Source organism: Sus scrofa, chromosome 1 (assembly GCF_000003025.6).
Source record: "Sus scrofa isolate TJ Tabasco breed Duroc chromosome 1, Sscrofa11.1, whole genome shotgun sequence".
Lineage (NCBI taxonomy): Eukaryota > Metazoa > Chordata > Mammalia > Artiodactyla > Suidae > Sus > Sus scrofa.
The window spans coordinates 212,404,985-212,428,235 of NC_010443.5; the positions used below are offsets into that span (position 1 = coordinate 212,404,985).

General features: G+C 34.7%; 1 protein-coding gene across 6 annotated transcripts in view; it reads left to right on the forward strand.

Annotated features, from left to right (window-relative positions):
• PTPRD (protein tyrosine phosphatase, receptor type D) overlaps positions 1 to 23,251 on the forward strand; it is a 2,180,605-nt gene that overhangs the window by 572,576 nt on the left and 1,584,778 nt on the right. For all 6 annotated transcript variants that reach the window (XM_021074366.1, XM_021074373.1, XM_021074310.1 and 3 more), the window contains one exon: positions 2,763 to 2,830. The gene's annotated coding sequence lies outside the window, so the exon portion shown is untranslated. The remainder of the gene's footprint in view (positions 1 to 2,762; positions 2,831 to 23,251) is intronic.

The following is a 23,251-nucleotide window of genomic DNA, read 5'->3' on the forward strand; positions in this document are numbered from 1 at the left end:
AATCTCAGTGTTAAGTGCAACTGTAAATCTCAAAAAAATGCTCTTTATAAGACTTCTAATAACTTTGTGAATCAGGTCCTAGAAGAAAAGGGTGGCTGTATTTTATTCCCATGCATATGTTTCATAAACTACCATTATTAAGGATTACTTTAGTCTCTGAAACATGCATAGTTTAGGGAAAAGGGTTGGCTTAGAAAAATGTGAAATTTATACACTAAAAGCTCAAAATTACACTGTTTTTAAATTGCTATATTTGTTAATGGTGATATAAAAATGCTTAAGAAGTTTAAGAATAGAGAGGTAAAGATCAAATTTAAAAGCTATTTAAAATTTTACCTAAAATTAAATTCCAAATTTAAATTCTAATGTAACATAAAAGATGTTTCTAACATTGACTGTCCATGTGAATATCTAGAAATGTTTTATTTTTCTTTAAAACTTCCAAATACAGTTCTATATTAGATCATGGTTTTATAAATTGTTGCCTTGTGTAGTATAAGAAAATATAGGACTGCCTGGGGTATCCTGGGAAAGGTGTGTGAAGAACAGAATCCTTTAGGAATTGCTGCTGGCTTTAAAAATATATATATCATTTCCATGTTTTGACATGTTGTAAAATATCTTTCTCATTCCCTCCTCTGGTGTTCTCTTCCTCTTTATCTAGCATATGTGATTTGTAGACACAGGTAGCATATTATTGTAGTGAGAATGAAAGACTGAATCAGACTGCCTGTGTTGAAATTGCAGCTCTACTATTTAATGATGAAGAGGCTTTGGGGCAGTAACTCACAGTCTCTTTGCTTCCGGTTTCTCATCTGAAAAGAAGAGAAATCAACAAATTCTATCTCATTAGTTTGCATCTAAGCATGCAAAAAAAAAAAAAATCAACGTAATATATGAAAGACATCTGGCAATAGTAACTACTCAGTTCATGTTATTTTGCTTAGGTTCTGCAGAACCTAATTTTTTTTTTTTTTTTTTTTTTTTTTTTTTGTAATTTGAGCAAAGGTTATAGAAATACCTTGGAATATTTTAACATTATTCATTAAAGCCATGTAGAAAAAATAATTTTGATGTAGTATTCTATTAATTTTGAGAAAGGACTATTTGTCAAATTAGAATAGCATTTCCTCCTTTTAAAACTAGATGTCATTTTTTGGCCAGCCAATGGGCATTGTGACACAGATCATTTTAGACATAGTGTGTGGTACCAACACTCCCAATTAGCTAAGTAATCTGTATCTATCTATAAAGAAGTGTACATATATTTGTACAAATACACTGTTTTCCCTGCCAAGATGTCAGAATTCTACTGGGTTCTGGGTTTCTGAACATATACAATCATAGAACTTGATTGCTACTCCACTGAACTGAAAATATGGTTGAGGAAAGGAGGTGAGTATATAAAAAATGTATGATGGAGTGTGTGTTAATATTAGAACAAGCCTATAAATGCAAATTAAAAAAGATTATGGCTTCAAAGATTAGATGAGTTCAGAGTTTTGTTTAGAAAGAATGACAAACATGTGAATAGGTAGCAAGGGAACATTTTAGGAAGAAAGAAACATAAAAAGCCTGGTTGTGTGTGGGAGGAGACATTTGGATCAGAGGTGGAGAATCATGATGAACTGTAAAGGCTCACTTCTTTGTGTTTAGCAAGTGGTAGAAATTTTGCCATTTGTGATTTCTCTTCCGATCTTAGGATCAGATGAGCCACCAATCATTATACCATTGATGGAACTATATGATCTTTGTCACCCAACTCAATTTTCTGCTTTTAAATGTGTGACTTGAAGTGAAGTATTTAATTATCTATGATTTTCTTTGAGTTGTACACTTCTGGTAAATATTCATGTATTGACGAGTATGTTATCTCTCCTGACATCTTAAAAGTTTTTGATGTACATGATTTATTATGGTTATGACCTCCTATGTTTTTATCTTTGGTACTGCACCATTAATTTGAAAGTTGTTGACTATCCCAGAGCACAGCAGTCACTTGGATGTGGAGCAAGAGTTCTATAGCTAATAAGCATAATTTGATAGTGGTTTCTGAATCTCCAAGAAAACATACCTGAATAATAAGCAGCATAACATTAAAAATAATTGATTCATTTTCTTATGCAACAATAAGAACAAAAACATCTTATTTATAAAATGCCATGTTTTACTTAAGTGGATTGTCATTTAAGAAAAGAAAGTGTGTTTTTGGTTTATCAATGAATTAATTTCTTATAGCATAAAATCTATATCAGATTAAAAAAAATAAGGATTATATTTATTCCTTAAATGTTCCTTTAAATGTCTTTGAGGGCTTGTTTAGAGGTTCTAGCAGGGGAGTGCAGCTACTTGTATACCCTTGACCGAAGATCGGTCCTCCTCTATCTCAGATGGTCATCCTCTTCGATACAGCGTGGCTTCGGGAGGGATGCAGATGGAACTGTGAGGGAGGAAGGGGACACCCGCCTAGCCAGCCAGATCAGCCGAATCAACCCTGGTGATCAATGGGGTGACAGATGTTGCAGCCAGATCAGCCTCACATCCCTTTAAATGTCTTTGGAAAAAATTATTCTTTACATCAAGGAAGTAATATAAACACCCCTTTGATGGTATTATTTTTATAGAATGAGTCGATTTAATTATTTTATAAAGTATCAATTATTATTGTCTTCTTTTTTCATCTCATCAGCTAACTTAGATTTGGCATCAGTTAATTGCCCCAACATGTAAACATGTGTCTCCCATTGTTTCTTTCCTTTCAGGGGAATCTTGAGGAGCTTGACGCTTTTCATCCTCCAGTCATTAAGCATCTTGTAACCATCTTACATTGGTAAGTCTCACTCATTCTAATTGTGCTGTATAAAGTTTAGCTTAATAAAGCTTGTGACTTGATGGTGATATTGAATAAGCAGGACTAAAGACATGTCAACGTCATTGCTTGTCCAATTAGAGAATGACTTTTTCTCAAACATAATTTATAACACTGGGTTTTGTTTTTAATTAATCTAGTAATAGGAGTACCATTAAAACCTGTGGATGGAAAATTAAAGTTATGTGGAGAATGGAAACTAATAAACATTTTTAAGTCTAAAATTGTGGTGGTATCACTTGTAGGTAATTTTTAAGATATTTTTTTCTTTGCCACCATAGCCGCACAGCAGTAGTTGAAGGAGAATGCATGGTGAGGTTTGAGGCTGCAGCCAAATAAGCCAATAAATTATTTCAATTTAGATAATTTATGATAGTCATTTTTCATATTGAAATTCGATTTTAAAATTAAACAATTCCTGTTTACTTTTAGGCCATAAGATCAAATACATTACTTTTTGCTTCAATTTATTTTTCCTGTTAGCATTAACATATTTTGTTAATTTCAGATTAACCCTCCATTCAACCCACTCAACCATCCAATTAACTTTTTCTCGCTTTCACTTTTTCACAAACACACACATGAACACATTCACTAATTTCTTAAAGTATTATGTGTTACATTAACCATTATTTAATTTGAACTTTCCCAATTCTTCTAAACTACAATTTTTGAGGCACTTATCCTTCACATAGTGTAGTACTAGCTCCATACATTTTTGATGAAATTCTCTATCAGTTAAAAATGTTAAATATGTACTCAAATATATGCATATTATTTATAAATTATATAAATTTAGATTATGTTTATATACCATTTAAAAATTTAAAATTTGTAATACAGAAATTTTTATTTATTTTTTTAAATGTAATCAATTGCTATTTCCCCAATACATTTTTTTCTACTGTACAGCAGGGTGACCCAGTTACACATACATGTATACATTCTTTTTTCTCACATTGTCATGCTCCATCATAAGCGACTAGACATAGTTCCCAGGGCTGCACAGTAGGATCTCATTGCTAATCCATTCCAAAGGCAATAGTCTGTGTCTATTAATTCCAAGCTCCCAATTCATCCCACTACCTCCCCCTCCCCCTTGGCAACCACAAGTGTCTTCTCCAAGTCTATGATTTTCTTTTCTGTGGAAAGGTTCATTTGTGCCATATATTAGATTACAGATATAAGTGATATGGTATTTGTCTTTCTCTTTCTGACTTACTTCACTCAGGATGAGTCTCTAGTTCCATCCATGTTGCTGCAAATGGCATTATTTCATTATTTTTTATGAATGAGTAGTATTCCATTGTGTATATATAGCACATCTTCTTAATCCAATCATCTGTTGGTGGATATTTGGGTTGTTTCCATGTCTTGGCTATTGTGAGTAGTGCTGCAATGAACCTGCAGGTGCATGTGTCTTTTTTAAGGAAGGTTTGTCCAGATGTATGCCCCAGAGTGGGATTGCTGGGTCATATGGTAGTTCTATGTATAGATTTCTAAGGTACCTCCATACTGTTCTCCATAGTGGTTGTATCAGCTTACATTCCCCCCAACAGTGCAGAAGGCTTCCCTTTTCTCCACACCCCCTCCATTGTTTGTTATTTGTGGACTTACTAATGATGGCCATTCATACTGGTGTGAGGTGGTATCTCATGGTGGTTTGATTTGTACTTCTCTAATAATCAGGGATGTTGAGCATTATTTCATGTGCTTGTTGGCCATCTGTATATCTTCTTTGGAGAAATGTCTCTTCAGGTCTTTTGCCCATTTTTACATTGGGTTGTTGGCTTTTTTGCTGTTGACTTTTGCATATTCTAAATATTAAGCCCATGTCAGTTGAACCATTTGAAACCATTTTCTCCCATTCTGTAAGTTGTCTTTTTGTTTTCTTTTAGGTTTCCTTTGCTATGCAAAAGCTTTTAAGTTTGATTAGGTCCCATTGGTTTATTTTTGCTTTTATTTCTGTTGCTTTGGGAGACTGACCTGAGAAAACATTTGTGAGGTTGATGTCAGAGAATGTTTTGCCTATGTTCTCTTCCAGCAATTTGGTGGTGTCTTGTTTTATATTTAAGTCTTTCAGCCATTTTGAGTTTATGTTTGTGCAAGGTGTGAAGGTGTGTTCTAGTGTCATTGCTTTGCATGCGGCTGTCCAGGTTTCCCAGCAATACTTGCTGAAAAGACTGTCTTTTTCCCATTTTATGTTCTTGCCTCCTTTGTCAAAGATTAATTGACCATAGGTGTCTGGGTTTATTTCTGAGTTCTCTATTCTGTTCCATTGGTCTGTATGTCTGTTTTGGTACCAGAACCGCACTGTCTTGATGGCTGTGGCTTTGAGATAGTGCCTGAAGTCTGGGAGAGTTATGCCTCCTGCTTGGTTTTTGTTCTTCAGAATTGCTTTGGCAATTCTGGGTCTTTTGTGGTTCCATGAAATTTTTGCATTGTTTGTTCTAGTTCTGTGAAAAATGTCATGGGTAATTTGATAGGGATTGCATTGACTCTATAGAGTGCATTGTGTAGTATGGCCATTTTTACAATATTAATTTTTCCCACCCAGGAGCATGGAATATCTTTCCATTTCTTTACATCTTCTTTAATTTCCTTGATTAATGTTTTATAGTTCTTAGCATATAAGTCTTTTACCTCCTTGGTCATGTGTATTCCCAGGTATTTGATTTTTGGGGGTGTAATTTTAAAAGATATTTTTGTATTCCTTTTCTAATATTTCATTGTTAGTACATGATTTATGAATTATATAAATTTGGATTATCTTTATACAGTATTTTACAGGTAAGTATTGAAATTTTTAAATTTATACTATAGACATTTTTTAAGATGCAATGAATGTATATATGTATTTATTCCTTCTAGTGGAATTTGGGCAACCTCAGTTCTAGAAATCTTCTCTTTTCTTCTGTTAACACCCAGAAGTTGTATTAAGCACCTAAGGCCTCTTAAGAACAAACAAAATAAACTCTTTTAAGCATTAGTTTGAATAGATACACTGCATGCTGCAAGTCAGCAAGTGTGTTTATACATCTGTACACACAAATGCATGTGGTTGGTCTGGACAGGATTGGTTGAAATGGTTATAGTGGCATCCACTGGCCATACTTGAATACTTCTCTAATGGAAAGCTTAGGTAGTACAATGATTCAGGGGGAGTGGTTATAGAAAATCAAGGAGCCAAAGAGCTAGGAAGCATTGGTGTCCTCAGTAGTGGGCCAACAGATGTTATCCTATGAGGAGACAAGTGGAAAATTAAATGGTTATAGTTAAGATCATTTAACCCAAATTGTTTCTGCATGTATGAACCAACAATCCTACAAAAGTTGTTTTTCACAGTGCACCAGATAACTTCATTTGAGTATTGAATCTAAATTGAGAGCTCCTACATTCTATTCCTCATAGTAGGTACTCACTTTTAACTGGAATCAAGGCTCAGCTCAAACCTGAAAGCAGAGAGAGAAGACATTAAATTACAAACTCAGTACTTTCCAGACAAGCCAGTCTGTTAAATTTGCTGTTTCCACTTATTTGAGCCCTCTTCTAATTCAAGAACCTAGCACTGCTACACCTCTTAGGACTCCATTTAAATGCTCAGTTATCCAGGAACCAGTTCTTCATCTCTTTTCTTTAAAAATCTCAATACCTTGTTGAAACACAGGTAATGTTCCATACACATCATTCCTTTAACATACCAGTCTAATAAACTCTATCAAAATTTTAAAAGATAAATAAAATGAGGCTTGTTGGACACAACTCAGGGAATCCGTAATGATTCTCATTAATTACAGCTTCTTCACAAGCCAGACAGTTGATAGATAATTCATTTAAACTCAAGGATTTGGGGGAATCAAGTTCTACTACACTGTGTTATAGCACATACAGTCTAACCTGTTTTTTTTTTTTTAACAAAACAAAACAAAACAAAAAACACTGTTACGTGACATAAATTTTTCTAAACTTGGGTGCTGAGACCACCTCATCAGGATGAGGCTGAAGAACAGGTGCTGTGAAACTTAAGGATAAAAGTTAACATAAAACAAGACACAGAGACATTTATCTTAAGTAGAGGTGGGAGCCGGGGGACTCAAGGTCTCAGGGACCAAGAGCACTTCCTCAAGAAACCACACTGCTTTTATTGTGTTCTTTAGGATTATGTCAAGTGAGAAGGGGGTTATAGGTGCAGGATATACGGTTTTTTTAAGTTATTTTGAAAGTCACATAGCCAGTTGCTGATTAAGCTTTTATTCTGACCTTTAGGCATTTAACAATCATTAGCATTTGAGGAAGCTTGGTGTTAGCTGTCTATGCATAGCATCTAGAGAATCACCATTGTGCTTCTGCAGAAGGCATGCCTATATGCAGCAACCCAGCTGCCTAGGTTTGCACCTTGGTTCTCCTTGCTAATGCGTATCCTGCTGATGACCCCTCATAAACCCCTTGGGGCCATAAGGCTCCTCTTTCTTTTATTCTTAAGATGACTTATCATGCTGTGCAAATGGCATGCCTAGACCAAGGCATTAAGTCCTCATTCACCTGACCCTATGAGTAACTAATGCCTTTAGGTCTTTGTTCTTAAGCTTAAGTCATTTATCAGCACTGTGACTGTTTTCCAAGCAGGAAGATGGGGTAAAGTAAAGCAGGAAAGATGGAGTTTTTAGCAAAGAGGCTAAGAAAATATTGTAGAAATATGTCTCACGACACTTGGGCCCTAGAATTTGTCTATGACTTTGCTTTCAAGAAAAAGAGCAAATAATCAATTTTGCTGCTTAAGTTTGGATTGAATATTTCCCGTTCTGTGCTCTGATTAGTCATCCACTTTATAAAGGTATCTGAGTTGTCTGCTGTTGAAAAATAAAATAAAAGGATAATTTATTTGCTTCCTTCCCAGACACAGATGAAAATTTATGCAGCTTTGTACTCAAAGTTACTGGTGAAAAATCATAAGCCATAGAATTCAAGGGCAAAAATGGGGTGGAGTGTTTTCTAATAAATTGATTGGTTTGTCTCTTCATTGCATAATCAATGATTGGTGTTCAAGACATAGGGAGCCCACTGCTCAATTTTTTAAGATTTTCTCAAGTAGAATTTCTTTCATTGCATAAATTCCCCATGGGGAGTCTCTCATTTTCCTTACCTATGACCAGGCCATTCATACATTTAATCCCTTTCTTTGTTGTGTTTCCCTTTCTGCCAGATAGTCCCTCTCAAAACTTAATATTAACCTAATAAGTTCTTAAATTTCTTCTTTTTCAGTCTACAGTTTCATGGTTGAACTCATCTACTCTTGTAACATCAAGGATATTTTACACATAGTGCTACTCAATTCAATATGATACGTCTCCTTCAGATCTCATTCCTGAGAATCTCATCAGCATATCTAATTGATAGCACATTAACTTCTCAACTTCTAATATGCTAAAATTAAACTCCGAATATTTTCCCATAAACCTACTTTTGTTTTTCTCTTTTTTGTAAATAGAAGTGCCATCTACCCAGTTTCCCAAAAAGAAACCTGGGAAATAGCTAGGATTCCTTTCTCAGCTCTTATTATATCACTCATGAAGTCTTGTCAGTGCTTCCCCTGGGCAGAAGAGAAATGTTACGGGTGTAGGAAAAATGTAATATATATTTTTAAACCAGTTTAAATTGTGTTGGTGGAAACTAAATCCATTGAGAGAAACAAAATGATCACTGTCGTCCAAAGCAAGGAGAGAAAGATAATCCATTTCCAAGTAAGAGCTAATGCTGAGATATATCATCATTTTGTTCATTGAATTTTTACTATAAACTCCAATATCTTTATTCTATTTCCTTAATACTTTTACATTCCCTACCCATAAACATATATGCACGTATCTTTTTTTTTTCCTTTTTAGGGCTGCACCTGTGGTACGTGGAAGTTCCCAGGTTAGGGGTCAGTTTGGAGCCACAGCCACAGCAATGAACGGATCTGAGCCAAATCTGTGACCTACACTGCAGCTCACAGCAACACTGGAGTCTTAGTGCACTAAGCAAGGCCAGGGATCTAATCTGCATCCTCATGGATACTAGTTGGGTTCTTAACCCTCTGAGCCACAATGGAACTCCTATATGCACATGCACATGTCTTTGTAGAATTGTTGTGCCATTTCCTAATAACTGTCGCAGGTTAATGTTCAAAAGTTTTATTATGTGAAACATTAGTGAAGAAAAATTTCTGTTCCAAATATGCACATAACAAATGTTTCTCACATGTAGTAATCAAACATATATACTCTTTCCCAATCCTTTTAAATTTAACAGAACACATGACATGCATTTGACTGTTAATCGCCTTTCAGAACTTTTGTACACCAACTCAGCATAATTTAAAATATTATTGGAAATATGCAAATATATAACTCTGCATACTGGGCCATGTTTATGAACTAGAGAATCAGAGTTGTCCCAACAAGTTGGAGTAAGTCACATCCTACCCATCTCTTTCTCCTCCCAAATTTGATGCTCATGCTTTTATCTCAACAGTTTTGAACATCGTAATGAAAGTTTTCATCCATTTGCTCAATACTTCCTTTTCATTACTGGAAGTGACAATGTTGTTTGCTCTTACATTATATGAATAATAAAACTGATGTCATATTGTATTCCAGCTTGTGTTTAGTTACGATAGACTACTCCATGCCCCTCCTCCAATGTGTGAGATTTTCAGGAATCTGACTCTATATTCCTATCAATGACCAGAGTGAACTGAATTAATAGAAGGAATTACCCCTTTTTATTTATTCTACCAAGGCTGAGTCTCCAGAGGAATGCTTCATTGTTACAGACAATGCATTCCCTCGTTTGCTGGCTGGCCTTAATGGGATGTTAAAATCGATTGAAGCAATTTCAGCAATTTCGCTGTCACCTGAGAAGCACTGTAAGTTTTGCGGTGTGTTGCAACTTCATATCCTTTTCATGTCTTTTTAAAAATTGTACATCACTAACCAAGTGTCTTCCTCACTTATGAAACCATGACTTCCTTTTTCTGAGGAAACAGTTCTTGTAAATGTGTAATATACCTGGAATCCTGGCCAGCCCACCACAGCAGTTGTGTAGAGGCTCTGACAGATAGTATTGCATATGACCTAAGGCTAAGACTATGCTTGAAATCACAGTGTTCCTATATTGAGGAAACACTGCCCCCTTGTGATGACAGGATAAAATAAAAAAATAAACAAAAAACTATTTTTGTCCATGATTGTCTATTTTAATCACTATCAGCATGATTATTTCCTTGCCCCTTGAGAAACTCAGGCAGGCCTCTTGAGTCTTCTGGTAACTTTATGATGCTGAAAAACATCCACAATCAATTCAGAACTGTAGAACACAGTGTCAGTCCATGTTCTCCCTCTGGATTAATATTGACACCTCTCCTTCTTGTCAGTTTGAACCTTTTTCAGGCCAGTGGTTCAGGAAGGATAAAGCTGGCAGCTTTATTCTCTTTCTCTGTTCATATCTGTGTGAGCCCTCCTACTTCAGCTTGTCAGAATTCTTAGCTTTGGTGCACGGTGGGCAAGAAGAGGTACAAGGATCAGTAGGGTTCTTAGTTAAATGATACTGACCTGGATTGGTAGGTATTTAAAGCTGATTTTTTTTTTCTTTCATCAGCACATCTGCAGTTTCCTCAAAGATCCCACCAGTTTCTACAGATTGTACACAGTATCCTTTATGCAAGCACTAAACTTTTCTGAAATTCATTGCTTAAACCTTCCTCAGCATTTAGGCATCAGGTGTTACTGCTAGCTTTACTAGCATTCTGGCCTCCTTTCTGATAGAGTCCTTATCTCATTCTTTATATTTCTCAAGCAAGAAGGCTGAAATCTCCCCTAAACTGTAGCACAGTCATTTAATCCTATAAATGGTCTCCTTAGAGTCACTCTCTCTTAATTTGCGATTGGTAGATTATACCTCAAATTCCTGAAAAGTCAGTGGGAGAAACTTATAGCAGAATTCTCTCCAAGGAAATACTCTTTGAATATCATGTAATTCCTTATTTTCCTCAATGCAAGTGAGTATTTCAAAAATTAACTGAGTTTTGGAGTTCTAACTGTGGTGCACAGGGATCAGTGGCCTCTTGGGAGCACTGGGATACAGGTTCCATCTCTGGCCTGGCATAGTGGGTTAAGGATCCAGTGTTGCTGCAGTTGTGGTTTAGGATGCAACTGTGGCTCAAATCTATTCCCTGGCGAGAGAATTCCATATGCCCTGGGGTGGCCAAAAAGGAAAAAAAAAATTAACTTAAATTTTAAGTTATCTAAAATGTATCTAAATTTTGCATTTGTTTGGTATGTGCTCAAACACCCATTATGATTCTTTCTTAGATACACAAAGGAAGTCTAAAAGAAATATGAATTCTCTCAAGATCAGTATTGACTCTCGATAAAATCTAATAAAATGGTTCAAATCTGGCTATCAAATGGTACGAGTTACAGTTGTGTTCAACTACATATATAGTCACATTCATCATTCTCAGGTGAAATTGCTTAATAATCATAAAGTGCCAAAGTTTCTACAGTGAGCTGGGGAAAATTGCTAATGAATTAGTATATAAGAAATAAAACAGAACTAGAGAATTGGTACATCTGATTGCAGCACTGAAAATAATACAGCATTTTATTATTTCTTTAAAGAATGATATTATGAGTTAACTATTCAGCTGCTGTAAAAGCATTTTGAATTTTTGGCCCATAAAAAGTTTACGTTCTAAGGGATGTTATTTCCTCAAGGCACCAGACATTCATATTGATCAATAAGCCATAATAAATGACAAATAGAACTCCTGTTCAAAGGAAAAACTACCTTCCCAATTCAGAAGCAGTTAGGCTATACAAACTTCTGTTTATAAATTCTTGGAGTTCCCATCATGGCTCATTGGAAACAAATCTGACTAGCATCCGTGAGGAGAGGACTCAGGTTCGATCCCTGGCCTTGCTCAGTGGGTTAAGGATCTAGTGTTGCTGTGAGCTGTGGTGTAGGTTGCAGACGGAGCTTGGGTCTGGCATTGCTGTCGCTGTGGCGTAGGCCAGCGGCTACAGCTCCAGTTTGACCTCTAGCCTGGGAACCTCCATATGCCACTAGTGTGGCCCTAAAAAGACAAAAGACACACAAAAATCTTATGTGAACTTTCTCTGGAGTGATTTTTTTTTTTTGCTTTTCAGGGCCACACCCACAGCATATGGAATTTCCCAGGCTAGGGGTCTAATTGGAGCCACAGCTGCCGGCTTACACCACAGCCACAGCAAAGCCAGATCTGAGCCGTGTCTGTGACCTACACCACAGCTCACAGCGAAGCCAGGTCCTTAGCCCACTGAGTTAGGCCAGAAATCAGATCTGCAACCTCATGGTTCCTAGTTGGATTCATTTCCACTGTGCCACGACGGGAACTCCCCTCTAGAGTGAATTTTGAAAGCATTATTTAAATACAAGTAATACTTTAAACAATAATGACAAATGATTTAATTATGTATTTCTAGAATACTTGTTATCTTTTATCAAATTCATCTCATGAATATAAAATGTAAATATTACTTAAAACATTTGTAAATACATTTTAAAATGACTGGACATATGAATCTTAATAGAAAATAGAAAATGCACACATGACTGAAAGTAAATAAGTAGTACACTTTTTAATGTTGACCTGAAACAAATATGGGTTATTCAGAATCAGTAGAAAATTGAAATGTGGGATCTGCATGGAGAGATCTACATCAAGTGACACCAGGGCAATCGAAGAAGTTTTAAAGAGAGGAATAGAAAGGTGAAAGGGCTGTAGTAAGTGAACAGTCTGTGGCTTTTCATTAGCTGAGTCCTTGCTGGGAAAGAAGGCTTTCTTCTTCATATTGGGCTCTGCTCTTGTTGCAGGGCATGAGAACTGCCCCTTCTGTTCTCCCAACTCTATTTAATTGAGATTTTTTTGTGTTAATTTTTACGTTAGCTAAAACAAAAATAATTAAAGCATAGAAATTAAAGTTCTCGTTATAATTAAATGTATATATGACACAATTCCCAAATATTGTTTTGAAGCATAAAACACTAAAACCATATCTTGCTAAAGAATGAACATTTTTATATTCCCGCAAATATAAAAAATGTCTTGCTTATGTTAAATGGACTTCTTTTCTTTTCTTTTTTTAATTATCTTTTCTTTTCTCTCCCCCTTTTTCTTTCTTCCTTCCTTCTTTCTTCTTTCCTTCCTTCCTTCCTTTTCTTTCTTCCAGAACTTAAATACATCTTAAGCATTTTTACTTAGGTCCTAACTTCCAATACAATATAGTAATTGAGTGGTAGTGGCCAATGATAAGGTAATCTTAGTGTTTAACTAATAAGATTAAGCTTTTAGGAGTTCCCTGGTGGCTTAGCAGGTTAAGGATCTGGCAACGTCACTACTGTAGCTCTAGTTACTGTTTCAGCACAGGTTTGGTCTCTGGCTCAGGAACTTCCACATGCCATGGGCATGGCGGAAAAAAAAAAAAAAAAGACTCAGCTTTTAGATAATTCTGTAGCAACTCTATACTTTACCAAATAATAATAATAATAATGTGTTTAATTTGAGGAATCACATGGAGAGAACTCAAGAAAGAGTGATCAATATGAAGTTTTGTGATATATTTGAAGATAATAAAATTTAGATTTATTTAGAGAAAAGAAGTAAGCTTTCCTTTTTCAACTGCGTGGTACAAATTATGTGCAAAATTGATTTTTTTCTACCAAAGTTGAACAAAAGTCTTTGCTTTTAAATTTATGATACCCCACCACATAGGCACACACGTGTGAATGGCATGGCTGCAGAGACGCAGGCTCATTTCCCAATGGAAGCCCTGAAGTTTCTTACTAGATAAATTTGTAGAAAGACTGGAATGAAGTTGAGGTGTGGCTTTTGTTCTGTATGATATTTTTGTTTAATGGAACCAGAATATAAAGTATTGACCTCTGAAATGATATTTAAAATTCTTCTGGTAATGAGGAAATTTTGAAACATCATAATTTCTGAGGTCTGAAGAAAAGAGATTTGAAACTATGTATATTATCTATTGTACATTTAAAATAATTCTAATTAGTCATAATAGTGATACATTTATATATATTTAGTGATTTACAAATATATGATTAAGGTTTGTTTGGTTTTGATTAGTGTCAAAGAACTTTAATGTGAGAATTTCCTATGTGTGGTAGTTCCCGTCATGACTCAATGGAAATGAATCTGACTGGCATCTATGAGGATGCAGGTTTGATAGCTGGCCTCTCTCAGTGGGTTGAGGATCTGGTGTTGCCGTGGGCTATGGTGTATGTCACAGATGCACCTGGGATCTGGTGTTGCTATGGCTATAGTGTAGGCCAGTGGCTACAGCTCTGATTCGATTCTTAGCCTGGAAACATCCATATGGTGCAAGTGTGGCCCTAAAAAGACAAAAACAAACAAACCAAAAAGGAATTTCCTGTAAATGTAAACAGATTAAAATATCATTTTAACTTTTAAATTTTGGACAAAGAGTACATACTTCCAGTACAAGATAAATTTCTGAGACTGAACACAGTTCCATCCAAGAACAGCTTTATATAAAGCCATTATCAGATATTTTTCGGAGGCATAAGAAATACTGACGCATAAAGCATGTTAAAGCAGCAACCTAGTTCCAACCATGTAATTCAATGGGCTTTCTGATCTGTAATAGTGAATTATGGAGAACAGGAAAACTATTAATGGAAGAAATAATTTCTAAAATGGGAATTTGGCATTTGGCTCTAGTTTATTGCATTTTCTTCATTCTAGTGGCTAAAATAAAACTTAGTCAATTCAAATATTAACTGCTGTCCAATTTATGTAAACTGAAATAAATTAGTTTAATGATTTTACCTATTGTTTAAAATGAAATACCCAGTACATAAAAATTATGTAGGGTGGTTTTAATCTGTGCAGTACAAGTGCAGGCCTTATTTCCCTTCCTATTATTTCCTTGATTAGATAACAATATTCTTTTTTTAAAATTTTTTATTATGGTTGATTTACAACATTTTGTCAATTTCTGCTGTACAGCAAAGTGACCCAGTCTTCCCATCATGTTCTAGCACAAGTAATTGGATATGGTTTCCTGTGCTATATAGGAAGACCTCATCTTATCAGGCAATATCCAGAGAGGAAAAATAATTCTTTATTGCCTTCACTTAATGAACATGTATTCATTACCTACTGCACATGCCAATGAATTAGAATGCTATGTATTACGTAAGAGAGCAGTGTATCAAAACCAAGTAAGAGACACAAGACAAAATGCCTTAAAAAACTGTGGTTTATCATCAAACACAGCAACAAGTAAGGAGGTACAGATTTCCAGGTTTGTTTAATTCTGTGATACTCATGTCATGGAAGATCCAGGAAAATTCCTTCTCAAAGCTTTACCTTCCTTACTCAATGGACTCTCATTCTCAAGTTTATTCCCTCAAGGTCACAGAATGACTTATCTGTGAATGTCTGATTTTCTGATGCCTGACACCTTTAGAAACCTCCCTGAAGACTCTCTCCAGTGCCACTGACCACATTTGTAAAGCAGAACTGCAAGATTAAGTATCTCACATTTTCATTCTGTAGTAGGAGATTGGTTTATCAGAATATATGTGTGAATGGAGGGCCAGTGTTAGATAAGCAAACAGCAACTTTAGATACATATAAAAATGGATGTGGTTTCTAGAGTTTAAAAGAATGATATTTGTGTCTGTAAGTCTAGTAAAACTTCACAGAGGGGGTAATGCTTCTAATCCAGAAACTAATTAAGAGTTTTCAGATGAAAGAAGAGGTTCGTAAGGAGTTGGGTGATTTAAAAAAAAATTGGATTCTCCAGTCGTGTGACTGTTAAGTGAATGGTATTTATTTCTCAGAATAGTCTTGTGCATTAATAAATGTGCCGCTTTTATTTTTGGTTGTTAATTAATAACAAATAATATGCATATACTTCTTAGGGGGATTAAGTTGTGTTTGGACACAATTGTTGGTTCATTTTAAGCAGAGAAAAAAAAACGACTAATAAATTGGAAGCATGCTTTGTATTGTTGATTATAAAATGGTCCCTCTTTCAAAGTAGGAAGTATTTATTATGTAAAATAATAAATCTATGACTTTTCCAAATGATAATATTAAGATGATTATAACTTCAATCTCTATAGTCAAGATCTGAAGCTGAATTCAGTATAGTAAATTTAAAATTTTTTGTCAGGTGTTATTATAAACACTCTATATACATTAACCTTTATATGCATTAACTCACAATGATGGTAAAAAGAGTCTAGTATTTTTTCCCATTCTACAAATTCAAAAATCCAAGTGCAAAACAGGATTAGTCAGAAATTTGGCCTTTTCTTTTCTTTCTTTCTTTTCTTTTCCTTTTCGTTCCTCAGTCTTTTTGTTTCTTGGGTCACATCATCCAAGCTAGACAGATTAAACTCTTACACCTGAAAGAAAGCTTCAAAACTTTCTGAAGAAAAGATAAAATCTCTATGTTATCAGGATATGTAGGACTCTAAAATAGATTTTGAAAAGTAAACTACAATTCACAAAGGAAAAAATATACACTTTATAACAATAAAATTAGAAACATCTTTTTATAAAAAGCCTCCATACTCCATAAAGAAAATATGGTGTGAAACCCAAAACTTTATTTAAGACCTATAACTAACAAACAACATAACCTGTAGAGACTCTTGAAAATGATAAGTAAAAGGACAAGTCCACAAAAAATAGACCAACTCATGGGCAGGAATTTGACAATTGAATGGCTTGTACCTATACAAAAAGATACTAGCCATAAGATATACAAATTAAAACCTAAAGAGAAATATTTCTGTGTTGACCACATAGATAAAGCTAAAAAACCTGGCACCATTACTAATTGTTAGTGAAGATATATAACAAAAGAAATGTTTTATAAATCTTGCTTGTAGGAATGTAGACAGACAACCAGTTTAAGAAACAATTTGGCATTTCCTCAAGGTGCTAAAGATGTATGTAACATATGATACAAAATCCCCACTCTTAGGAACATATTCTAAAGCAATTCTTGTAAATGTGCAAGAGGAGTCATTTCCAGTAATGGTCTTAGTAGCATTATTTGCACTAGAAACAAACCAACAAATGCAGACACAGTCTAGAGTACAGGTTTGTCCAATTGATTAAAAATTTTTAATTTTTAAAATAAAAATTTCCTTTCATAACTAATAAGTACCTTATAGAGAGATTATTGAGACTATATATAAATATATATACACATACATATATATCTATCTATCTTCTGTTCTTTCTCAAACTTTCATCCACCGCCTGTGGCTTCCATTGATGATTCTAAAACTCCATTATTTCCTCTATATTTATTACTTAGAATTCTGTTATAAGGAAGAGCCTTCCTATCTATCCATCTACTTGTTTATCTATCATCTTTCTATCATCATTTATATATCAGTTTAGATACATTGATTTCTATTTCATTCAAATGACTGTGACCCATTGTTATAAATGGATTACTATGGGTAATATTTTTTTTTAATTTTTTAATTTTTATTTATTTATTTCTTTATTGCTTTTTAGGGCCGCAATTGTGGGCTATGGAGGTTCCCAGGCTAGGGGTCCAATCGGAGGTACGGCTACTGGCCTATGCCACAGCCACAGCCACAGCCACAGCAACGTGGGATCCGGATCCGAGCCAAGTCTGCGACCTACGCCATAGCTCATGGCAATGCTGGATCCTTAACCACTGAGCTAGGTCGGGGCTCGAACCCGCAACCTCATGGTTTCTGGTCGGATTCGTTTCTGCTGTGCCATGATGGGAACTCCAAATTTTTTTATGAAAGTATATGTTCATATTCAACCCAAGAGATTAGACATAGTTCCCTTTCCTGTACAGTAAGACCACATTGCCTATCCATTCCAAATGTTACAGTTTGCATCCACCAACCCCAAACTCCCCATCCATCCCACTCCTTCCTCACTCCCCACTGGCAACCACAAGCCTGCTTTCCATGACCCTGGTCTGTTTCTGTTTTATAGATAGGATCATTTGTGCCATATTTTAGATTCCACATAGGTGATATCATATGGTATTTGTCTTTCTCTTTTTGACTTACTTCACTTAGTATGAGGATCTCTATTTGCATCCATGTTGCTGCAAATGGCATTATTTTGCCCTTTTAATGGCTGAGTAATATTCTATTGTATACATGTAACACATCTTTTATCTGGTCTTGTATTTAGATCTTAAATCCAATTTGAGTTTATTTTTGTGTATGGCATTAGAGAATGTTCTAACGTCATTTTTTACATGTAGCTGTCCAGTTTTCCAGCACCATTTATTGAAGAGACTATCTTTAGGGCCTTCTATACTTGCATACTAATTTTAAAATATTTTGTTCTGGCTCTGTGAAGAATGTCCTTGGTAATTTGATCAGTATTGCTTTGAATCTGTAGTATAGTCATTTTGGCAATATTGATTCCTCCAACACAAGAGAATGGTATATCTTTGCATTTCTTTGTGTCATCTTTGATTTCTTTCATCAGCATATTATAATTCTCAGAGTACAAGTCTTTTGTCCCTTGATGTAGGTTTATTCCTAAGTATTTTATTCTTTTTGATGTGATGGTAAATGGGATGTTTTTTGTAATTTTTCTTTCTGATCTTTGATTGTTCATATATAGAAATGCAATCGATTTATGTGTTTTAATTTTGTATCCTGAAACTTTAGCAAATTCATTAATGAGTTCTAACAGTTTCCTGGTAGTATCTTTAGGATTTTCTAGGTGTAGCATCATGTCATCTACAGGCAGTGTGAATTTTACTTCTTTTTCAATTTAGATTCCTTTTATTTCTATTCTCTGATTGCTGTTGCTAGGAATTCCAAAACTATGTCGAATAGCACTGGTGAATGTGGACATTCTTGTGTTGTTTCTGATTTTAGCAGAAATGCTTTGTTTTTCACACTGAGAATCAAATACCTGAGGCAAACAACACAAAACGAACCTTCTCTCTCCTATTTACTAGTGGTGTGAACTTAAGCACTAACCATGCTCTGCTTCAGTTTCTCATCTATAAAATGGACTCATCTAGGAGTTCCCATTGTGGTTTAGCAGGTTAAGAACCTGACATAATGTCCATGAGGTTTGATCCCTGTCCTTGCTCAGTGGGTTGAGGATCTGGCATTGCTGCAGAGCTGCAGCATAGGTCACAGATGTGGCTCAGATCCAGTGTTGCCATGGTTGTGGTTTCTGCTGCAGGTGCAGCTCCAATTCAACCCTTAGCTTGGGAATTTCCATATGTCACAGGTGCAGCTGTAAAAAGAAAAAATAAAATAAAATAAATTGACTCATCTATATAATAGTAGTGTGTACCTCATAGAATTTTGCCTATATTAGGATTTAATATATGTAAAGTAACTGGAATTCTATTAACTGCTCTACAGGTGTAGAAATTAAATATCACAGTGACACTAATTTTAGAGTTGAAGCTGGGATTTAATTATATTCCTTGAGTATCCATAATAAAAAAAATTGAATTGACTTTTTATTTTGGCTATGTTATATGCAACCTCAGTGTTCTTTGCCAGTTGATTGCAATTTAATTTTTAATAGTTCCCAAAAGGTTTCTTACCCAAAGAAGCATGATTAATTTGAGTGTGAAATATTTTCACATAGACACATTGACTTTGTGTTACTGTGGATGACTTTGTTCTACTGCTATGGTTTTCTTAACTACTTAAATATTTATTTAACATAATAACAATAATTTTAAAATGTAAGTCAGCAGCTGTTAGTGCACATATTTTTTGTTGCTGATAAATTCAATTAGAAGCATTGCTAGCTAAACCAATCAAAAAGCAGGTAACACTGAAAGGTCAATTCTGAATTATTGTTACCCATAATCATTTCCCAAGCCATTAAGCCTATAAAATCCAAGTGAAACTGAAAGTAATAAAAGTAAATTATAGAAAAGCTGCCTAAGTAGGTAGTGAGAGTTCCATATATGTGAGCAAGACACTTACCTATAGAAATTACTTCAACTGGATTATACACAACAAGACTGCTCTAGTGAATGTTATATGCCCATTACCCCTTACAGACCCCATATCTCAAAGATATTTTAATCAACCCCAAACAATCCAATGAGGTGAAGTGCTAACCAAAGCACTTAAAAATACACCCATAAAATGGGGTAACAAGTCTCTTGAATTACATGAGAAGAAAAGCACAGTTAGATATTGAAAAGTCTGCACTTAATCACATCACATGTCTTTTGTTACAATAGAGATTGATGCGAAAAATTGCTAGGTAATTAATCTATATAATGTAATTCTACCTGAGAATTAAAAAATATATTCATTCCAAATAATTTTTTTCTCTATTTCTTTTGTCATTATCAACTTATTTCATGTCTATTTTTATCTGTAAAATCAGGTTCTTTTTTTCATTTACTACTTGGTGAAGCTGAACCCCATCTCTTTTTTTTTCAGTGAAATATACTGAAACAGTGTGGGTGAAATATGAATATAATTTAACAGAATGTATTATTTTCAGAGTTAATAATATTTTATCATCCTCCCAAGTGTTTAGGAAACAAAGTTCTAAATATATCAGTAACCCTCAAAGTCAAAACCTACATAGAATTACTTAGAGCCACTGAATATGGTACATTCCATTAACAGATTGTATAATTAAGTCTGAAAATGAATATAGAATTATATATTGGAAGACAATGGAGAAGAAGAAAGTATGTGGACTTTGCAACCTAACCACCTGAATTAGAATTGCAACCATGCGAGTTCCTTCTGTGGCTCAGCAGTTAAGGAACCTGACTAGGATCCATGAGGATGCAGGTTCAATCTCTGGCCTCGCTCAGTGGGTTAAGGATCTGGTGTTGCCCTGAGCGGTGTTGTAGGTCACAGATGCAGCTTGGATCCTGCATTGCTATGGCTGTGGTGTAGGTTGGCAGGTATAGCTCCAATTTTACCCCTTGCCTGGGAACTTCCATGTGCTGAGGGTGCAGCTCTAAAAAACAAAAAACAAACAGAAAAAAGAAGTGTAACTTTGGCAAACTACTTAGCCTTTCTGGATCTTTGTTTACGTACAACATTGTTTTATAATGATGAAGGGCTCAGTTAAAAAAGAAAATTAGCAACTGTAAAATCGATGACCCTAACAACAGAGCCCCAAAACACACAAAGTAAAATAAAATGACAAAATTGAAGAAAAAAGAAACCATTTAATATTAATAATTAAAAATATTGTTAAAATGGAGTTTCTGTCATGGCACGGCGGAAACAAAATCTGACTAGGAACCATGAGGTTGCAGGTTCTATCCCTGGCCTCTCTCAGTGGGTTAAGGATCTGGTGTTGCTGTGGGCTGTTGTGTAGATCTCAGATGCAGCTTGGATCCTGCATTGCTGTGGCTGTTGTGTAGGCTGGCAGCTGTAGCTCTGATTGGACCCCTAACCTAGGAACCTCCATATGCCATGGGTGCAGCCTAAAAAGAAAAAAATATATATATACCACAATTTTAATGACAAATAAAACAACTAGGAAGAAAATCAATAAGGATGTAGAAGACTCAAACAATAATATAGACCAACTAGACTAATGAATAGAAAACTAATCTATAGAAAAACTACTTTTAGCAATGGCAGAAGTAAAATTTTCATGTTCAGTGTTTCATTTTTTTGGTAGTTTTATGAAATCATAGTTTTCGGAAATGGATATCTGAGTTTATGTAGTGTACATTAGCAAATTAATCAATCTAAGCCTTCTTCTCATCAACTATAAAAGATGAATAATAGCAATTAATGTCCCTAGTAGAATTATTGAGGTTAAAGTGATATATCATATTTAAGACACTAAAATTGTGCTGGCATGTAGTAGGCCACAGTGAAACACACTGACAGTGTCTCCCCTTCTCTCACACTCCTCACTTACTTCTCCTCTAAATCCGGCTCAGCTTTTTAGCAAGAATTATGTATTTCACCTTACCACAAATGATACTATAAATTCTACATGAGCATCTTTACTTTTTGACTTACCTACTGTGTATTTGTTTTTTTGTATGTTCAATAAGCTACATTACTAAACATGTTCAAATGTAATTCTTTACAAATCCCAGTGACAGTACTGGGCAAAATTTAGTCGTCTTAGAAATTTTACTCTCTCTCTTATTACTTTTGAAGCAATAAAAACCATAGACAATATTTAGCAAACAAATCATAGATGCATATAAAAAGAAAAATAATCTTCGCTAGGACTACAGTGTGGATGGAGCCTACATTGGTTTTAATATAACATTGTAACATCATGGTGAAAATGAAGTAGTAGTTATGTGATAAATTTTTGAAATGTCAGAATAAGAAGCCCTCTGATAATCCACGTTTACTGTTCTCTTATATGTAAAATAATTTGTATAAAACCAAGTGAAGAATTCCCTAAAATGTTAGCAAAGCCCTAGTAAGTGATCTTTTACTAAGTAGGACTTCATAAGAAATGAAATTTAATATTTGAGCCTATGTAATGATGCACTCTTATACTCTTCCCTGTGGTTGAATTAGTACATAAAACCAAATGAATCTTGTACAACAGTTATTTGGGAACACTGGTCTGCATTTTTCTGAACCTGTTTCTTTCTGAAACGTCTGTAACACATATTGCTTATGTGATTTATTATGCATCTCATGAATGTTCTGTAATATAGAGGATGAACCATAATTTTATACCAGGTTAATAAAAATTAGGTATCTGCTTTATTGTAAATGGTGGTGATCTAAGACCCCAGACTTTTTCCTTTGGGAGCTTAAATCTAGTAGTAAACTAATAGCAACAATATAATTTAGAATGGAATTACTTGAGTATTATAAAGGACATACTAAGAAATAAAGAAGTGTGTGATTTCCTCAAAAAAATTTTACTTCAATATCAAAGTATTATAAAACCTTAGAGTATGGTCAGAGAGTGTTTAAAAATGAGATTGGATAGGTTACTAAAAATCTTATTTTATGTATCTTCAGCTGTATAGCTCCAATAATGTTTAGTAAAATGTCTCATTGGATGGTACACATTCAGTAATTACGTGTTCTTTAATGACAGTTAATTGGCTTGCATTCTTGTATTTGTCCCTGAATTACTGTGTAAGTTTGTGCAAATAATGCTAATCATTTATGTAGTACTTTTCCAGTTGGCAACATTAAACTGATGATAGAAGAGATGATTCATGTGAACATTTAGTCATTCAGGAACATTGAATACCTTGGATATAATTTTAGACTAGAGAGTAAAATACATAACACATAGTTAGAATTAATTTTGTGTCCTTTCTTTCTCTCCATGCTATTAAACAG